The sequence below is a fragment of the Eutrigla gurnardus genome, assembly GCF_963514095.1.
Source record: "Eutrigla gurnardus genome assembly, chromosome: 16".
In the NCBI taxonomy this organism is placed as follows: Eukaryota; Metazoa; Chordata; class Actinopteri; order Perciformes; family Triglidae; genus Eutrigla; species Eutrigla gurnardus.
Genome location: NC_139927.1, coordinates 16010258 through 16030849, shown reverse-complemented (window position 1 = coordinate 16030849; position 20592 = coordinate 16010258). Strand labels below are relative to the sequence as shown.

Here is a 20592-nt window from a genome sequence, read left to right as displayed (position 1 = left end):
CATCAGTAGTGGCTTTAGACTTGTTCTTAGGTGAAGGGATTTGTAAAAGTTCCGTCAAAATCTATGATTACCTGCCATTTTCATTTTTTAATTATAATAAGACATGACCAAGACGTATTTAAATTTGATACATTTTTTGTCAAATTCAGAAAATAGCTAGCTAGCGGCTCATTCTGTATGCTGTGTGTGTGCTGACAAACTAGAACGGTGCAGATCTCCACCAGGAGCGTCTCCAACGACCAATGCTGTATTGTGTTAGAATGAAAACAACTGGCTAACCCTCTCATCACTAAACGGCTGCAAGGCGTCGAAAAACACACTTCATTCAAACGGGCAGCGATGCACAATCTGCCCCTAGTGGCCGGGGGTCAGGAAATTGTTGTCAATCAATTGCAGTATAAAAGAGGCAAAAAAAGATGTTCCGATAAGTGTGAGTCACCGGAACCAGGAGAGGTCCTTGAGCATGATTGTGATTATGCAGTCTGCTGCAACAGAATGCGAGATCAGCCTCGGACAGACACGGGGGTTCACATTCACTCACGGACACACACTCGACTGTTCTAGTGGAGATAAAACAACTGGACTTCTCCTTTGAAAGCAGACAAGAGTGAATAATATAGCTGTGGTTGGATGGATCCAGGGTATATAGTTGCAGTCAGATGGAAAAGCTGTTGTGCAATCCACTGCAGAAAGAGATTCAGCAGGAATTCAGGCAGCATGTTTTTATAGAGCGCTGAAGATTAAGGGGAAAAGAACCGAGGTGAAGTTTCACTGTCTTTGCTTACTGAGATCAGGCTGACAAATCTTGCACTAAAATAGGAGCAGGTATTTATATCCTGTCAGGATTGTTCCAGTATTCATCACTTCACCAATTTTCCACATGAAGTTGGATGTATTCATCATGAGGAGCAGCGCTCAGTATGCACATACAGTTAGAATGTGTTCTGAGGCTCTGGAGGAGAAAATGGGCTCCTGTTGGCTCGGGTCTGGAGATGATCCATTTATAACCGTATTTATAAGAAATACTTCATCTCTGGATGACTCCTTTACATTTGGCACAAACCCCTGTAATTTAAAGTATTTGGACATGAATATTGTGAATTAATAATCATAGAGAAATTGTACGTTGTGTGATTAAATACTGCTCTGACATGCTGATTCATTATGTGCGACTCCTGCAGTAAAATTAAATATGAAATACCTGTGTTTTATTAGTGTATATACAGTACATTATACAGTATATATATATATAGTCTCCCTGCATCAATATAGAACAAATACATTTTAATATATATATTTTTTTTAAATCAGGCTCTATTTTTCACTTATCCACCGTGTATAATGAGCTACACCACTTTTTCAACTCGTGGCGATATTTACGATTATCCCGATAATGGAAATTCATCACGGTGAACTTATTGTGAGTGTTTATATCCTACATCGTCCCATCTGTAATAAATACAAACACAACTTTGTTTTCCAATCACGCGTTTGATTGTTCCACGTCTCAAAAATGTCTGAAAATAGTGGAATGGCCATCACAGTTTCCCGGAGGATTTTGTGACGTTGTTCTGTCAGACCCAAAACTATCCAGTTTACAATGAAGTGAAACAGAGAAATGATCGTCTTTCAGACCTGACAGACAGAGGCAGAAGAATCTGTTGATGCACATGTGTATCAAAACTTCCTTACCAACCTGATATCATGAACAGTAATGTCTGTTCAATACATTGTACTGATATACAGTATATTCTGGATTGTAATGGCCTTTACTCTCCAAGACAGTTAGCTTACCTCCCTGTTCTGTGATATCAATGAAAGGTGTTCAGCTGCTCAGCAGGAGCGGGGGATGCAGTATTGTGCGAATAAGAGTCGTCCATACATACCCTCTATTCCTCATGACTGCCAGAGGTGGTGATTTGCACCTGGATACTTCTTCATACAGACACGCAGATCCAGCATCTGTAACACAGAGAGTAATATTCAGATTAAAGCAATTGGAAAGTCACTATTTGTAAATCCATTCCTTAAAGAAAGAAAAAATGGTGACGAGTACAGAAAGATACCAGCCAAGCCATCACACCACAGAAATGTCTAAACAAACCCGACGGACTCACTGGTTTTCAGAGACCAGCACAGGAAGAAAAAAAAAATCATCCACTTTCTAGTTTGCATGACAAATGGGATCCAGCGCCTGGCATCCAGTTGGGAGACCACATGCTCTGTGAAAATATACCTCCAGAGGAGAATAAAACATCTCCTCCTTTCCCCGGTTAATGAAAACCAGCCAGTAGTGGATACTCTGCAAGGACAAAGTTCTACAGCCTGTTTGACAGACAGAACCGGTTACATAAACGGTGAGTCGCATGAAAAAGCCCATCCTCACATAGATGCCTCAGGGAACAAGTGCATGTGGTCTGGATGTGTTATGGAGGAGACAGTGCAGAGAGCTGAATGCATCTTAACTGCAGTGCCACTGCAAAGGTCGCAGAGGTCAGCTCCCACTGGGGGGCTAAAAATGGGCACCCTGATGGTACAGTATAGCGTATGCACCAAAAGACACATGCTCCAGAGGCAGCTGATGTGCATTGTAGCCGCGGATGGAAGGGCGGGTCACTATTATCGTGTGTTATTAGCTAATATCTGTATCAGTATGTGTGTCAGCCAAGAACAAGAAGGAGCTACACTCTGATATGGCCAGCCTTCGTTCCAGGGGCGGGACTTTGCTCTGTAAAAAAGGTCACACTGACGACCAGTCTTTGGCAAAATTCTTCAAAGTACAAATGAAATTAAATTGTAGTAATATGTTTAATATGTAGGCTTAATGTGTTTTATTTTTGTTACAGTTAATACAAACGTTTAAACTCCAGCGAGACCTCCGGCAATTATATATACATTTAACTACCCAGCTGTAATAAGAGCCTAATCTTACCGATGACAATAGCCATCAGAAGAGACCAATAAGACAAAATGTCCTCACTTTAACCACTTTTGCATGCATTGCTGCAACAATCAAAACAGCAAATGATGAATTAATAAAAAAAGGATGAATCAATAATGAAAAGAGAGAAAGGGACAGACATGTTTAGCTGCATGGGAGCTGCCGATAGATGAGGCTGCTGTTCACATCCTCACTGCAGCCGTTTCAACACAAAGCACTTTTATAAGCAGCTGTTAGCACTTAACACACATCCAATGCATCGACAGGTCACACCAGGACAGCTCTGCTCTGCTTTTAGTTGGGTTTTGTTATTTTTCAAATCACAGTTCTAAATGAATCACAGTTCTAAATGAATCACAGTTCTAAACCAATCACAGTTCTAAATGAATCACAGTTCTAAACCAATCACAGATCTACACGAATCACACCTGGGGCCTGTACTACGAAGCAGGATTTGTGCTTAGCGAGGTAACTTAAGTGTTAACTCTGGGTTTTCCGTCCTACGACGCTGGTTCACTTCTTACCGGGGTAGATCGCCATGGTAACTTACGCTGTGGAGCTAACCTGCTCCGGAGCAGGTTATGTTCCTGATAAGAGATCAACGTGGAGAAACACACCGCCTACTGACCAATCAGCTGTCTTGGTGCACGGATAAGAAAAAAAAAAGAAGCTCGGTGGATCGTGAGAGGGTCTCGTAGGAGAACTACAGAGACCGGCAAAACCCTTTTTCTGTCCCTGACGATGTTTTTTATGAGAGATACAGATTCTCATCGGAGGGAAATACTTTTCTGTGTGAGCGTACAGCCTACTTACCACTTTGAATTATGTTTTTATATTTATTTGATTTGCTCCAAAGTCCGTTTTACACCGCCGGGATTGCAGCTGAAAGATTGAGGCTGATATTGTCATAAACCACGTTATAAGAATACATCCAAGCAACACATTCATCATTTTAAAGTTATGTGTTTAGCCTTTTATTGCGGAAGGACATCGTAAGAGTTAAAGGGATGAGAGAGAGCGACGACATGATTTAAAAGAGGACCGCAGGGCGGATTCGAACCAGGTCCGCTGCAGAAAAGCCTCGGTCCATGGGGCGTCAACACTACCACTAAGCTATCAACAAAGTTACTGTTGTCATCAAATCAGTCAGATCTACTAGTGTCCTTATGATGGGGCAGTCATATTATACTACTACTAATACTATTAATACGACTTCCGCATTCACACAGTCAGCGAGTTTTTGCCAGCTGTCCTTCCTGCATTTGGCAGATGAAACTGTTGCCTTTTGCCTGTATTATATTAACTTCTTCGTATTTCTGTATGATTATGGTTCTCTCCTCGTACGTGAAATACGCCGCTCCGCTGCCGTAGACTGATCCATGTTTGTGATTGGTCAAATGCTGCAAACGGCGCCTCTTTCATGTGCACGCGCTCATAGCTGAACAGGTAAACCCTGGGTTGAGTTAACGAGTTGATAACCAGCTTCGTGTGACCGCTTATCTCCGATTGCCTTTGTTAGGGTTACTTAAGCTGGATCTCTGAAAGATAACCTGGGTATGTTGAACTCGCTTCGTAGTACAGGCCCCAGGACGGCTCTGCTCTGCTTTTAGTTGGGTTTTGTTTTTTTTCAAATCACAGTTCTAAATGAATCACAGTTCTAAACCAATCACAGTTCTGAATGAATCACAGATCTACACGAATCACACCAGTAGGACGGCGACATGCAACACAGGGCTCTCACACACGCATCTCAACCTGTTTACACGTCACATCTAGTATTTCTCACGCAGACAAATTACCAGGATAATTAAAAAAAACGTTATGAAATAACGAAATAAGCTATGCAGTTGCTGAATCTGTCTTTATTTTAGATCGACAACGGTCAGTTTAAAAGATTTTCGAGAGCTTGCGTGAGGCGGCGCCGTCTCTCGAAACTTGCCGCGATGCGAAGGCATTGCATGGCTTCTTACATACCGTAAATCCTCTAATATAGACAATGGGAAGCTGGAAATAACGCTGCCTGTGGACACGTACCTTCAGCCAAAATCTCACGCTGAACTAAGTTAAAATCTTGAGAGCCCTGTGCAACTTAAAGACTCATTTTCGAGGGGTGGCACGAGTGTTGCAAATTTGCACTACTGTTTTATACTGTTCTATTTAAAAATGAATTAAAAAATAAATGGCTTCCATTTGCTGTATTCATTCATGTTTTACAAAGGGTTTAATCTGAGCCAGGCCTCACCACAATGATAATCATATCACAGTCATGCAGGCGTAGCATGATCTTTTTCTTTCTTTTTTTCTAACACACTGGTATCTGTACTCGGTATCGGCCCACAGCATGAGTATCGGAATTGGTATCCGGAGGGGAAAAATGGTATCGGAACATCTCTAGTTTAAATCTTAACTTCCACATTACTCCTTTAAGAAATACAACAGAGTGCTTATTAGCACGTTAGCATGCTAATACGTTAGAAAGATGCTGAACATGGTACATGGTTTTACCGGCATAATAAACATGAGCATGTTAGCATGTTATTAGCATTTTGCCGCCTCACAGCGAGCAAAAAAGACATTTTAATGTGATGTATTTATGCACACACATAAACAAATAAGATAAAAAATTAGATATAACCATTTGTTTCCAAACGCTCAGCATGGCTCTAATAAGTATACTGTATTAGAAACTAGTAATATCACCGACTATTCCAGGTTGTGAAGGACATGGGCAACAATCTGGCCTCCAAGAGGAAAGCCTTACTGCCAAAAATAATCCGCAGGCCACTTCTTTCTGATGTTCTGCTTCAAATCCATCTATTAGATATATTATGCAGCATAATATAGTGCCAGCAATACCATATTAGACAATATTATAACATCAATGTCGAAGTCCAAGCACGTAGCAATCAATAAGAATTATATTGTGCTACAGCTCGTTTCCTCTCGCCTGAAAAGGGGGCCAGGAGGCCGAGCTGGAGATGGTGATGAGGTAATATTGTGATTGCAGCACTGGAGGCTGACCCGGGAGGTCAGGGGTCGCGGGGTCAAATCCCAGCAGGCGGACTTTAATCTCGAAGAGTGACTGAGGCTAGATCCAGTAAATACACAACACATAAGGCAGTTAACCTGAGCTGTTTCCTGGTATCACTGCTGCTGTGTGGATATTATGGCTCCTGTAGGACAACACACTCTGCCAAACATGGCCGCGCTTACACCCTGCGGCGACAGCGGCGGCGACGCGTTTGCCAAGCCTCGCCGAGCAAATATTCATTTACTTTATGCAAATACGCACAAGGAGAGAAAATTAAATTAAATGATTAAAATGAGACAGCTCTGTGCGCAACAGATTGTTCTGCTGGTGAATCGGTGTCGTACACCTTTCTAATTATTAACAGCAGCGTTGTTCTTGGTGAAACAACTGGGAGACAGCAGGACTTCCTGTCGCTGCCACACAATGGGAGTGGAAGTTTTTTTTTTCACTGCAGTCTTCATTTCTGGGTCTCTCTCTTTTTAACTCAAACACTTGCTTCCTTCCACAGGGAAGCTTGAACTTGGTTTTATTTTTGGCCATCGCTTCCATTCTTCATGGTGTTGTTGTACACAGACATTTCTAAACAAACCCAGCGGTTAGTCAAACTCATTTGAAGATAAAAAGGATGTGAAAAAACGTCAACATTTGTGGGATGATTCTGAAACTAAACTTGTTTTGTATCATACATTTCTCAAAAACAAATGGAAAAATAAATTTATGCTGTGTGTGAAATTGGATGTGGATGCAAATGATTCTTAATGTAATCCATTTAATGCCCTAACCCAGAAAAAAACAATGTTGTTTATTTGTTTTTGTCAATTCTGAGCCTCTGTAGTGCAATTACAACAATCGGCATGAATTATTTTATTAATGCACAGTTCATTTTAAGCAAAAGAAATTAAAATTCACTAGATTTTATATTTTTGGCGAAGATTCCGTTAATATGGAGTAAAAAGAAAAATTCTGATATCAATATATCGACATGTTTTTATTGGCCGCCGATGGATCGGTGCATCTCTAGTTAAAATGTCTCCTGAGAATAATCTGCTGCTATGCTAATGCTAACATGCTAATATGGGTGGCAATGAGTAACTCCCTATTTTGTTTTGTAGTTTGAATAAGTATTAACTTGGTTAATGGCCAAAACAACAAAAATAATCCCTATGTTTTGCTGAAATGGTCCTGTAAGTGATAAAAACGGCACCTCCCGTCTTCATCCGTCAGTCTGAGTTGTGTTCCTGAAGATTCTTCTTTCCGTTGGCCGAACTTTAACGTCACTATGGAAACTGAGAGGCCACTCCTCCTTCTACCCTCACGCTTGTGAAACAACATGCCTACTTTTTACCATATAAAACTAAAATGTGCCTGCCTGCTATTACTATAAGTGGCATTAGCGAGATTAGTTTGCGGAGCACGTTCCCCAGCTGCACAAAGGCACTTCCTTTAGAAGAGTCGTTTAATGGAAGCTATTGTTTCATGGGCCGATAAGGATCTTGCATTATTAAAAAAAAAAAAATAAGGCTCCCGCTGGAGAAAATATAACACTTTTAGTACATGTAATCAGATTAAGTGTTGGAGAAACTATCCCGAGAATGTGGTTTGCATTCGCATTAAAATAGCAGAAACTTCTACATGAATTACCATGTTTGTTAAATTTGTTGATTGTTTGTTGTTTTTTTCCCACTGGATGACTGTGTTTACTGGTTGAGAATCCACGTAGTCCCTGTAGCAGTTTGTTCTTCTGAAACCAAATACTGATAATGAGCAGAAAATGCTCTTCTGGGTAGTTTGTCCAGGAACAGATAATGAGCCTGGAAGTAGAAGCATCTCTGGCAAGACAAAAAGCCCAGAAGTACTTAATGATAATGTCTTGAAATGACAACATTGTGGATGTAGAATAAATGACTGACGGTATTAGCTCGTTTCAGTCTAATGGTGTCACATGATACAACACGGCATCATAATATTAATATTTTAAACTGTTAGTTCAGTTCACAAAGTGTTATTTTGGACATTAACACTGTGACTTGACAGATTTGCCCAGATGAACAGAGTTGTTAAAGAGACCAGATTTGAGCCTCCTTCTCTAGCTCTCTTCTTAAGGCTACATGTTTTGTTTGTGAACAGGAGCACCTTCATGAATGCTTGTGAGACGAGACCTGACAGAAACAGGGATGTCGCAAAATGCCAAAATATTTGATGCCAATGTCTGAGGGACGATAGAACATCAGGATTAAAAGAATCTTTAACAAACAAGAGATTGCATTTTGGTCCTCTTTTGTACCCTGTAATTGTGTCATATATGAGGTTATACTGTTCAGAGAGATACAAATAAATACAAACTTATCTGTATTCCAAGTGAAACAAAACGACAACAACAGGAGTATGAGAGGGCAAAATCAGTTCCGAGAGAACCTGAAAGTTTACTTTAGAAAAGTCATTCAAACTCTCGAGAACTCCCGCAAACAATCCCACGTCCACGATGTGTCCCCTGCTGCACTCTACTGGTGTTTGTTAATTAGTTTGGATGTCTTTTGGCTGCAGCAGTCAAATAATTAACAATGACAAATAGCTTTCGTGTCCACTAGCGCTTATCCCACCTCCACAGCTGTGGGGATCTCGCTCTTCTTCAACCTGTCTTTATCAGGCCACGGGAGCCAAACCAGAGCTGCGAATGTGTTCGTTTATAACATAACTTGGCATCAGGCCAAGACAGCCACTCAGAGAGAGAGAGAGAGAGAGAGAGAGAGAGAGAGAGAGAGAGAGAAGAGAGAAGAGAGGGTGGTGTTGTGAAAAACTGCAGTGTCACCACAAGTCCACTTTTAGCCCTCTTGCATCAGGTTACTGTGTAAGCGCTGATACAGCCCCGGGAAACAGATGTCCTTGTGTGCCTGATTGTAATTATTAATGGGTGAAACTTGCTGGTTTCATCAAAGACTGGGCTGCGTGGCGCCGCACGCAAGGCTTGATATCCGGGCGACGGACAGGATCGCTTAAGACGGCGACGCCAGGCGAGATCGATCACGACTTAGCAAGCACGGTCGGATGTTAATGTGAGAGCAGGAAGTTTGGGGTGATAAAGGGAGAGACAGTTGGATGACATGATGAAATGATGATGAGGAAGGTCAAACGTGTTAGTTAGCTAACTCGTGATTTCAAACACCCTTTTACTCCACAGAGAAAGTTATCGGATTTTCACTCTTCAGACTCTCAATTCTAAAAGGTCTGCATCAAGAGTGTGAGGTCAAACATTTTCTCTGAGAAATAATAATACATTTTTGTTAGTAGTTGATGTAAATGATATTTTTCCTTGCTGGGATAACTCATTGACCTTCATTTTGATCTCATCTATACACCTGTGCAGTTGTCCACATTCTTTAAAGCTGCTTTAATACGTATTTTTATATTAAAAGTCCATAATAAGAGATTGGGAGCATTTGGATAGCCTCTCGGCAGCTTTCGCGAAGTCTGAGCTGGCGTTAACAGTGCTAACACAAGGCTATCATACTGACTGAGCTAACAGTGTTTCTATCAGGGGGGGCAGAGGATGAGCCAAATGCTAGATGCTATTTGATGGCAGACAGCTCATCAAGCTGGCCGTCGACTGTCACAAACATAACTTGACAAAATGAGGTTAAGTAGAGGAAAATAACACAAACTATTGAAACCAGCTATAGAAAAGGACGCCTCAGAGGAGTCTTGATGTACGTGTGTATGATCCCACATACGCAACAACCTGGGATTGGGACATTGGAGTTGCTTAATAAGGACAAAATATGGTCCTTTTCTGGTGCATACTTGTATTTAAGGTTGCTACTAGAACAAGTTTACATGGTTTGCTGATAAAACGATCACTTCATTTTCCCATCAGGCTGTGCTGCAGCTTCTCTTCTCAGCCCCTCTCTGAAACTCTCAGTTTGACTTCCTGCCCCTCCCTCCCAAAAAGCCCTGTATGCTCTGATTGGTCAGCTAGTCCACTCTGTTGCGATTGATTGAAGAAAATGAATATGAGCTGCTTGTTCTTTGACTCCTCTTCCTTTAGAAGTCCATACAAAGGACATCTACGTATTCTCAACATGGTGACTGAGCTCCACTCTCACTAGCTTCGTTTGAGGTAGGGGAGACCGGGGATGGTTGTAACAAAGGGATAGTTGTAACACTCTCAGTTTGACCAATCAGAAACGAGCTGTGGTGATGTCATCAATACAGTCCATGCCCACTGACAAATTGACCTCACTGGTGAAGCCTCATGTATCTGAGTTGAAAACTGTCTGTTCTGGAGCCAAAAAACTATTTTTCCAGGTAAGAAAGTAAAAATTTCCATCACAACTATTTTTTGAATAGTGTCCATTGTGTTGTTGATACAGTTGTTTCACTTACATAAGCTCAAGTAGTAGTTTCTCTAGTTTAATTTGACGTGTTGCATTAGTGCTAGCTTTGAAGCTAAATGCTAAAAATGGTTAGCTATTAATGGCTGCCTGGCATGGGGATGGTTGTAACTGTTAAAGTGTTACAACCTTCCCCATATGTTGACATTTTGTACTGGTCTCCTGTTTACAGCATGCCTAGGCAGTGGAAGCGTAAAACAGACAGGGGTGTCCCTGCAGAAGTTCTCCAGAAGGCAGCAGCTGAAGTCATCCAGGGAACATCTGTGAGACGAGTCGCCAAGGCCCACAAAATCTGCCATGTTACCTTATACAGATATTGTAAAGCTGCAGAGAAGCTAAGAAAAGAGGGTAACAGTGAGATACCCCATGTAGGCTACCGTAGCAGCCAGAAGGTCTTCAGTGAGGAACAGGAGGAACTTGTGGCTGAGTACTTAAAGGAAGCAGCTGACCTGTACTATGGCTTAAACCCTCGAGAGGTAACAAGATGTTTAAGTGCTTACACTTTGCAATATGATTCACAAAAGAGCAATAGTAATAAATAATAACAAATAAATAGTTGATAACGTGTATTTCTGATGTGTGTCTTAGGTCAGGAAGTTTGCCTACCAGTTGGCAGTTCAATACAACTGTAAGCACCCCCACTCCTGGGATGAGAACTCCATGGCAGGACCAGACTGGTTTTCAAGCTTCATGAAACGTCAAACCAATCTGGCCATCAGAAGCGCAGAGCCAACCAGCTTGTCTCGGGCCACAAGCTTTAATCGCACAAATGTGGAGAGATTCTTCAAGAAGCTTGGAGATGTCATGGAGAAACACGGGTTGGATGGAAATGATATTTGGAATGTAGATGGGACAGGTGTCACAACGGTCCAGGCTCCTGACCGTGTTATTGCACACCGTGGTGTCAAGCAACTCGGGGCCATGACGTCAGGAGAAAGAGGTGTTCTGGTGTCAGTAGCCTGTGCTGTGAATGCGTTGGGAAATGCCATTCCTCCAGCCTTTGTCTTCCCACGTAAAAGGTACAACGAGCACTTCCTAGCTGGTGGACCACCAGGTAGTGTTGGGTGTGGCCATGCCTCAGGATGGATGCAGGAAGAAGAGTTTCTTGTCTTTTTGAAACACTTCGTGAAGCATACAAAAGTCACTCCTCAAAGGAAGGTGTTACTGTTGTTAGACAACCACAGCTCACATATCTCAGTGCAGGCAGTCAACTACTCCAAAGAAAATGGCATTATCCTTCTTACATTTCCACCGCACTGTAGTCATAAACTACAACCCCTGGATCGTAGCGTGTATGGTCCATTTAAAAAAATGATCAACACTGCCAGTGACGCATGGATGAGAAGGAATCCTGCTAAAACAATGAGCATCTACAACATCCCAAGTCTGGTCAATACTGCATTCCCTCTCACTGCAACTCCAAGCAACATACAAGCTGGATTTAGATGTATAGGAATCTGGCCTTTTAATCTAGACATCTTCCAAGACTGTGACTACGCACCTTCACAGGTCACAGACCGCCCTGATCCGTCTGCTTTTCCTGCCACCTCAGCTCAACAACCAGGCCACGCCTCTACCTCAGCCCAACCAGGCCAAGCCTCAGCCCAACCAGGCCACGCCACCACCTCAGCTCAACCAGACCAAGCCTCAGCCCAATCAGGCCACGCCCCTACCTCAGCCCAACCAGGCCACGCCTCTACCTCAGCCCAACCAGACCAAGCCTCAGCCCAACCAGGCCACACCACCACCTCAGCTCAACCAGACCAAGCCTCAGCCCAACCAGGCCATGCCTCCACCTCAGCCCAACCAGGCCACACCTCCACCTCATCTACCCTGGCAGCTGAAGCTTCAACCTCAGCTAACCTGAAAGCTCAAGGCTTCAGTCCATCTGCTGTCCGTCCATTTCCTAAAGCAGGAGCCAGGAAGAATCCTGCTGGCAAAAGAAAGAAGTCCTCACAGACACACCAGTAAAACAGGCACGGGAAGAGGAAGAAAAGAAGAGAAGCAGTGCAAAAAAGAAAATCAACTATCAGGGGCAAAAGAAGAAAATTATTATTCATTAAAGTTCTTGCATACATTTTAAGTGTAGATCTTTTTTTAAGTATAATAATTTAATTGTTACATCCATCCTCAAGTAGTGTTACAATTCACCCCGGTATTGGGGTAGGTTGTAACAACATACCTCTTTGTGTTTGACATTAATTTACATAATCTGTGATGGTGTAGTAGAAGTCCAAGTGTATGTCATTCACAGCAGACAAATATGGGTACCACATGTCAAAATTTGAGATCTCGAGCACCAACAGTGCTTACACTTGCTCAAACAAAAGGTGTTACTATCATCCCCGGTCTCCTACTACGAGAAATACATCAGCAGCCCATTCTCTTCAAACCAGAATAAACAAATCCACATGACAACTTCACAGCTTGCTTTGTTATAAAGCACATAAATCTAATACTGAGACCGAGGTGAGAAAAAGGTTTAAATTAGTCAAACTTTTGAAACGACACACTGGCGTTCGCCTGTAGACAGGAAGTAAATTACAAACAAGGGATGTGTTTCCGCTAGAGGTGTAACGATTCATTCGATTAATCGATGAATCGATTGTCAGCCCTATAGATTCTACTAAATCGATCTGCTAAAATAAATAAATAGAATGAATCGTTTTGGCTTCACCAATAATCAATATAAATGCATTTAATCGGATTAATCGTGATTCTTACTTATGATTAATGTTTTAATACGTTTAAGACGCACTTTCCCCTGCCAGCATGTAGTCTATTGAATAATGTTCAAAATAACTGAGCAATGTTTAATTACATTTTTGTATTCAGCATAAAATATTATGCAGGTTTACTTTTTTATAGAATACATATGTTATTTTTCCCCTTTGAGAAGAATACAGATAGTCTCACTTGCATTATTGCATGTTTATTTAATGGATATAGAATTTTGGTTACAAGTTACTAAATCGAATCGTGGTTTACAGAATCGAATCGTTACAAAAAAAAAAAAAATTGTCCTTGAATCGAATCGCCAACTACTGTATCGTTAATCGAATCAAAGTGAAGCCAAAGATTCACACCCCTAGTTTCCGCTCTCTTTGCCATTGCAGTCGGTCACAATGCTCCCACTTCTTGCACTGGCCCAGTGGTTCCAGTGCATTCCCCTGACCGAAATGGCCCTTACTAGTCAACAGCTGATCAGAAGATCCACCCATCCATCCCCTTGTTTGCCGGGTCGTGGTGGCTTCTTGCTTTAGAGGAGGCTGCAGCAGTGTCAGCACCACATTTAAGGGATCGTTCCACAGTTTTGTTCCACCCAAAAACAACTTTCTGTCGCTGCAACGCCATCTCAAATAATGTTCTGTCACAGCCTCTGAACACAATAATGTATTAAAGTGTGTGCTGCTGCTGATGCCACGGAAACAATTTAGATTTATGGAACAAAAATGCTTTGTTAGGTTTAATAAAGAAAACATCATAGTTTGGTTACAAATAAGTAATGTTAGACTATTATTAAAAAACTCCTACCTGTTTGTTTAGGACGACAGAACTGCTGAATGTCTCAATGACAGAGATGAAAAAAAACAACAGAAATAACATTATTTATTGTTATTGAGGTTTAACTGACTGATACTATGTGCTATGGGGTAAACATGCAGTCAGCAGTTTAATTATGAAAAAGAATGAATTAAACAAGAATTTACACTGAAGATTGTAGGCTTTGCAGAAACCTGGAGGTCCTGAAACTGCAGCTTCGTCCACTGCAGGAACATGCTACGTAAAACTTCCAAAAGAGATGTGGCCGAATCACCTCAACTGACTCCTTGAATACCAAAGAGCAGAACGCTTCATAGCCCACGGCTACAGGTGACAGTCGGAAGGTAGATCTAAGAGCTTTGACTTCAGGCTAAGCTCCCCTTTCGCCACTGTAATCTGTACTACATCAATCCAAGTCTTCTGCAATCCTGCATGATGTTCATTTACTAAATGATGGTCCATGTAGAGTCAAGTCGATGATAAAGCAGGGGATGATTAAGGGGCAGGGCTACATTGTGATTGACAGGTTGCCGCCATGGCTTTGTGCTGTCTGTGTTTTTGTCTTCCACCTGTCAGTGTGTTCTCAAGTCATGAAAGATAATTGTTACATTTTGGTGGCCTAAAATGTGATTTTCCCACACGTGGAATGCCAAAATCAAGGCTTCAAAACCGTAGCTAATGGGTGATGTCACGATGGCTATGACCACTTCTTGTAAACACTATGAATTAAAATGGTAAGTCAATATCTTCCCCTTTGGTTCCCCCTCAGCACAGCAGTTTGGCATTTCAGCAACACCTCTAACCCCAAAACGCCAGGCGCTTGTGTACTTTAACAAACGCCAGCGACTGAAAGCTCAGCTGAGACACGATTATAACACATTTTTCTTGCAGCTCCCCACGCCGTCGCAGTACGACTCAGGTCGGAGAAAGATTTGAATATTCAGTAACTATTTCATCAGTTAACTGCCATCTTGGCGCCCACACAGAAAGTAATGATGCCTCCAGTCAGTCAGTCGTCGTGTGGCTGTGAAACAGGTAGCATAAATTGCAATAACTGTTGAAAAAAAGAAAAAAACTAGCAGCTTTTTAAAGTATTAATTCCCTCTTCACATAATTGGATAGGACACCGAGGTGGCTGGCAATATTTTTTATGGGACTACCCTGTCAGGAGTGCAGATTGTCTTTTGAGCCAGAGTGATGGTTGAGTGCAAAGTGACAGTGAATCTTGGAAATGGGACTCCTTAGAACATTATTTGCCATAAATTACCGCGAGGATCTCTGCTCAAGGTCAGCTGTAAAAGTGACAGCCTTCAAGCAAGGCGAAGCCCGGTCCAGCTCGCCGCCGCCGCCAGCCAACAAGAAAGAGTCCTGGGGCCCGTCCAGCTGAAATGGGGGTGTGACCCAGTCCCCCCTGTGAAGGCCTTTTAAAGATGGTCAGTCTCCAAGCAGACTGGTCCACGACTCATAACCGGGGACAGCCAATCACTTGGCGCCTCTCATAAAGAGTTAAAAGGCTGAACTTTAAGATTGATTTGCTCCCGGCGAGGTTTACTGATCCCTCATGAGCTCACAGTCGTCTTTCGTATGGACCAGCGAATGCAATCCATTTTAATTTGGATGTTGGCTGGAAAAGGTTCGGGAGACACTGAAAATCCTGAAAAATATCAGCGGCTGCTGCATCGACATATACTTAATGTCAACATTATTTTCATTTAGCAGCGCTGTTAAAAAGGCTGCAAGTTCAATCAGCGAGGAGTTTTTTAAATGCCCTGTAACTAAGGTGAATGGATGGAATGGTTTTTTTTACAAGCTGTTCCTATCAGGTGTGTTTGCCAACTCTTTTTCCGATCTAATTTATGGAGCAGAAATTATGAGCTGCTGTTAAACACCAAGCCGAATGTTGCTCCTGCAGGACTTTCATGTGCTGGCGAACGCCGACGACGCTGTACCATATAACAAAGGTGCAGGAACTTATTTATGTATTCAGTGAACAGTCACGTCAAGGGGCCGTTCTCTTTGAAGGTCAAGAGCCTTTGGCCATTTCATGATGGCACAAAAGTTCAAATGGAATTACATGGGCTAAGATGTGCGATAAAATAAAGACAGTTTTTATTAGTCTTTGATCCAGATTTGATTTTGATTAATTTAAATCCACAGTGAGAAAAAACAAAGCTAATAGTTCAACCTATAGGCTTAAAGAATTAACTTAAAATCACAAGTCAGGTTGCAATTGAGAAGCAGCAACTGCTATTTTGCCCTACTGGATCAAAAAATGAATTATAGCGCAGACCATGTCGATCCATAGGCCATCTAATCGATCGATCTAGCCTCTGGGGACCAATATTTATGGGGTTCCCAGAAAACCAGCAGATATCCAGGACTTGCTTTTCCGTTTCCATTCCGATCAGCAACGTGGGATCAGTGGCAAATTGAAAAAGTGAAACAGTCTTTAAAAAGAAAAAAAAAGCAGCCAGTGAGCGTTCTTCTCACCGAAAGCACAACTGACCAAAGTCTGACCTTTCACGTCTTGTCCTTTTGCCGTCTTGCCGGCATCGTAAAAGTGAGCATGTGAAGTCGACTGACATCATCACACCACATAATGGGACCTCGTGATGTGCAGAGCTCGCCAACATTCCACGCCGCCTCGTACAGCTTTAATGAAAAATGTAATCCCTCGCTATCTCCGACTCGCAACGCTGCATTTGCCCAGACGGTTCGTCAGACTCTGGTGACACGTATTCCTCCGCGCAGGGGGGGTGACATGTGATAGCGCAGGGCTTTTTCTGCTTTATTCCGCAGCCCCCAGTGATAATTTCCAACGGGCCGCGCAGTCAATCACGCTGCGCTGCCCTGTCACCAGCCGTCAGCCTGCGCCGCCTTCAGGGAGAATAAACGCCAGCCCCACGCTCCTCTGCTGACTGGCAACAGCTCGTCCTGTGACAGTGCAGCGGCGGCGTGTGTGTGTGCCAGAGATAGCCCTGCCATATAATCATCCTCTACCCTTCCATAGCGCTGTGTCAGGCTTCCACACTGGTTCAGGCTAATGATCTTAGCTGATGCAATTAGAAAGCACATGGATGCGACCAGTCAAAGCCGGGTTATGCAAATTTGTTTTTTTCCTCTTTTCTTCCCGTTTGTTTTGTTGAGCGTCCTGTCTGGAGTGTCCCATGTGCTGATAGGGCTCGAGGGTTGTCGGGTGAAGAAGCATCATTAGCGACTGCGTTAGCGTCTGCGTTAGCAACTGTGTTAGCAACTGTGTTAGCAACGAGTGGCTTAATCCGTGTTTGGCGGACTAAATTAACACAGACGTGGTTGTTAGGAATCAATACCTCCATGCATCAGATAAGAGCGACGGGACTGATTGTACTGTGAAAATGTGTTAATTAATGGTTTGTCCTTTTGAAAAGATCAGTTCACCCAAATTAAGAGAGAACATATTTTCTATGATCGTTTCTTATGTATGAAATTTCTCTGATGCAGCCAAAAGCGCTGGATCGGGTATTGGTGAATCTGTACAAAATCTATAATGGATCTCCACCGTCTCACCCTCTCATCTCTGAGAGTTGCACATGTGCAGTACCAGTCGTGACCTGTGGAGTTTGACTTGAAATAAAGTGATGTGGAATGGACGCTCGGCCTGAAAGAACATGTGCGCCAACTAGGGTTGCAAAATTCCGGGAATTTTCAAAAGTGGAAACTTTCCATGGGAATTAATGGGAATTAATGGGAATTTATGGGAATATACGGGAATAAACTGGGAATTTTTAAAATTGATGGTTGGCTCTTCAAAGGGGACTTAAATATAGCTGAGGAAAGTTATTTTGTAGCATAATCTTGACTAAAACAAACAGATGCCATTCAAATACACTTTAATATCCATGCCATTTCTAAACCACATGCACAGAGCACACTGCTTAGTGCACTGCTATTGAGACCACACCCCCTACTGGCTCTGTGCATGCCTCCATCACATGTACAGAAGATCACTAGAAGACTGGACCACACTTTTGAGCCTGAAGCACAAAGACTATTGAAGGCACACATTTGAGCTTCTGGACTAAACAAAGTGAAGTAAGTTTTGATGCTATTATGGGGAAATATATTTATTTTATTAAAGCTCTAGTCTACGATTTGAAAGGTTTGAAAAAAGCCCCCCCCCCCCCACACACACACACACACACACACACATGCACCCCTCCCCTCTGTGCTCTGTGCTCCTCCGAGCTCGTATCGTTCTCCCCTCGCAGCCTCCCACCTCCCTCTTATTTTACAAAAATAGTTCACTAAAATGTGTTTCTGAAAACATTTTAGGAAAGAAATAAGCTATGCAGTTGCTGAATCTGTCTTTAATTTAGATCGACATCGGTCAGTTTAAAAGATTTTCGCAAGCTTGCGGCGGCGGCGCTCCGTCTCTCGAAATTCGCTGCTCCGCGACGGCATTGCACGGCTTCTTACATAGACATGAACGGGAACATTCCATTCCATTTTTGAATGAGTGGAGTTGGGAGTATTGAACCTAACATTCCTGTTTTTGACTTCACCCATGAAACAACTAATTAAAACATGTTCTGTTCTACTTTCAAATAAATCTGTTGAAATATCTGTTGAAAACATTTTGTATGGATGTTTTCTTATGACTTCTGTTCATATTTATGCTTGGATATAATATATTCCCAGTTGGTTCCCCTAAATTCCCATTAATTCCCATAATTCCCATTATTCCCATGGAGAGTTTCCAAATATGGAATATTTCCAAAATTCCCAAGCTTAAGTTCCCGTGGAAATTTACCGGAAACTTTCCGGAAATTTACCGGGAATTTTCCACCCCTTTGCAACCCTAGCGCCAACTAGCGAGCCTTTTTTGCATTTAGAGTCAGATATCTTGTGGTTGGTGGTGGAGACCAAAACAGAGCTTTTACTTCCATGAGTTGAAACTATAAATGTATGTTAATGTTGCTCTTGTCTGAAATTATGATTGTGTTGACAGTATGTGTTTGCAGATGTCGTCTCCGGGGAACAAAAACAATAAAGCTTGTATCTTTGACACAGGGTGATCCAATAAAAGTGTTGCTGTTGAGGAGAGTGGCTGGGCTGACTTCAAACAATTCTAAATGGTCATTTACAGAACAGCTCGGTGACCGAACTTTGTTTTCTCCTTTGCAGTAATGATCCACCGTTTGCCCACGGCCTCTAAAAAAAGACACACATTGCTGGGCCACATGTGAGGAGTCTGCATGGCGGTAAGAAACGCCGCCCCCGCCAGGACAGATGTAAAAGCTCTCAAAGCAACTGCAAGTGTTCATTAGAGATAAGGGAGTTTGCCTGCCCACGTAATTGCCCGACTCCTGTGGCAGACTGTATGTGCCAGTCAACTAGTAGGACAGCGGCCTGCCAGGCTCAGCAGCTGCTCTTGTTCCCTGACATATAGACCGATTTAAGCTCATTAGAACCAAGAGGCCAGTGGGATCGTTTGTGTTTTGTCTGTTTTGCTCACACAGAAGATAAATGAGTGGCAACTTAAGTGATTTTCTAGCATTTGTTTTAAACTTTGGTTCAGCCGGTCTGTTGTGACAGGAGAGGCACTTGCCCTATACGCCTGTATAAACACATTTCACTGCTGGAACTCGCATTTCCACGCGGCAGTGAGAGGTGCAGAAAAATGTGAGCACTAACCAGAAATTGTAAGCAAACAATGCATGGCGACGGCCAAAATGCCAAACTGGATGCTTCAAAACTGTAGGCCACTACTACAACTGTGGAGACCATGTCCACTTCTTATATAGTCTATGATATGTTGGTTGTATAAGTTGGCTTATCAATAGTTTTTCTAGATATCAGCCAAAACACGCAGTTAAATATTTATAGTTTTAGGATTCATAGCCAGAAGGCATTGTTTGCATAGGAACATAGGAATCAACAGATGTGGCAAAATTGCTTTCTACAACCTGAGGCATATTGGGACGCTTACAGATAATCACATGCATTTTGTGCACATTGTTAAGAGTCAAAAAGGATTTACTAGAGTCCATTGTTTGATGTGTGAAATCTCATGTGCTCTGACCTCCTTCGTGAAGTTAAATTTAGTGAGGGCTCACTCAGAACTGCCATCATGTTGCTTTGATCTAACCATGTTTCCAGTTAAAAGTATGAATAATCAAGTTCATAATTAATCAGCAATCAAATCATCCACTGAACCAATTTCCCTGCCAGAGACCAGACATTAAATAAGGGTAAATGAACTGCGATGGAGACGGGATGTAGTTGAGGGAAGAATAGTGATAGTGTCAAACCTTCCGGTGTTTGATATTAGAACATTTAATCTCTGTGATGACAGGAAACCTCAGCACATCTGCTGCCGTCTTTGTTTTTAACACAGGAGAGTTCACTGAATTTCTTGCTGCAGCCTGGTCTCACTCTCATACCCTCAAATACCGATCCCTCCGAGGCCCCCTGTGAAGCCCCTCCACGTCATCATTAGACCCTCAGAGCAACCGGGCATAAAGAGCGAGAAAGTCTGCTAACAGTTAGAAGCAAGGGTGGTCAAACAAACACAGGACCTTTAGCAAGGGCACCAGCATCCGTGTCCCGTGTGAAACCAAGGTTAGGTGACACAACGCCACTGGTTCACATTAATCAGAAGACACTGCAAATATTAAAGACAATATCCTTAGCTGTACTGTGTGGGAGTT

At 42.5% G+C, this 20592-nt stretch overlaps 1 protein-coding gene across 1 annotated transcript in view; it reads right to left on the bottom strand.

Annotated features, from left to right (window-relative positions):
- LOC311027005 (heparan sulfate glucosamine 3-O-sulfotransferase 5) overlaps positions 1 to 20592 on the bottom strand; it is a 72931-nt gene that overhangs the window by 30375 nt on the left and 21964 nt on the right. The window contains exon 2 of the mRNA XM_084030750.1: positions 1887 to 1962. The gene's annotated coding sequence lies outside the window, so the exon portion shown is untranslated. The remainder of the gene's footprint in view (positions 1 to 1886; positions 1963 to 20592) is intronic.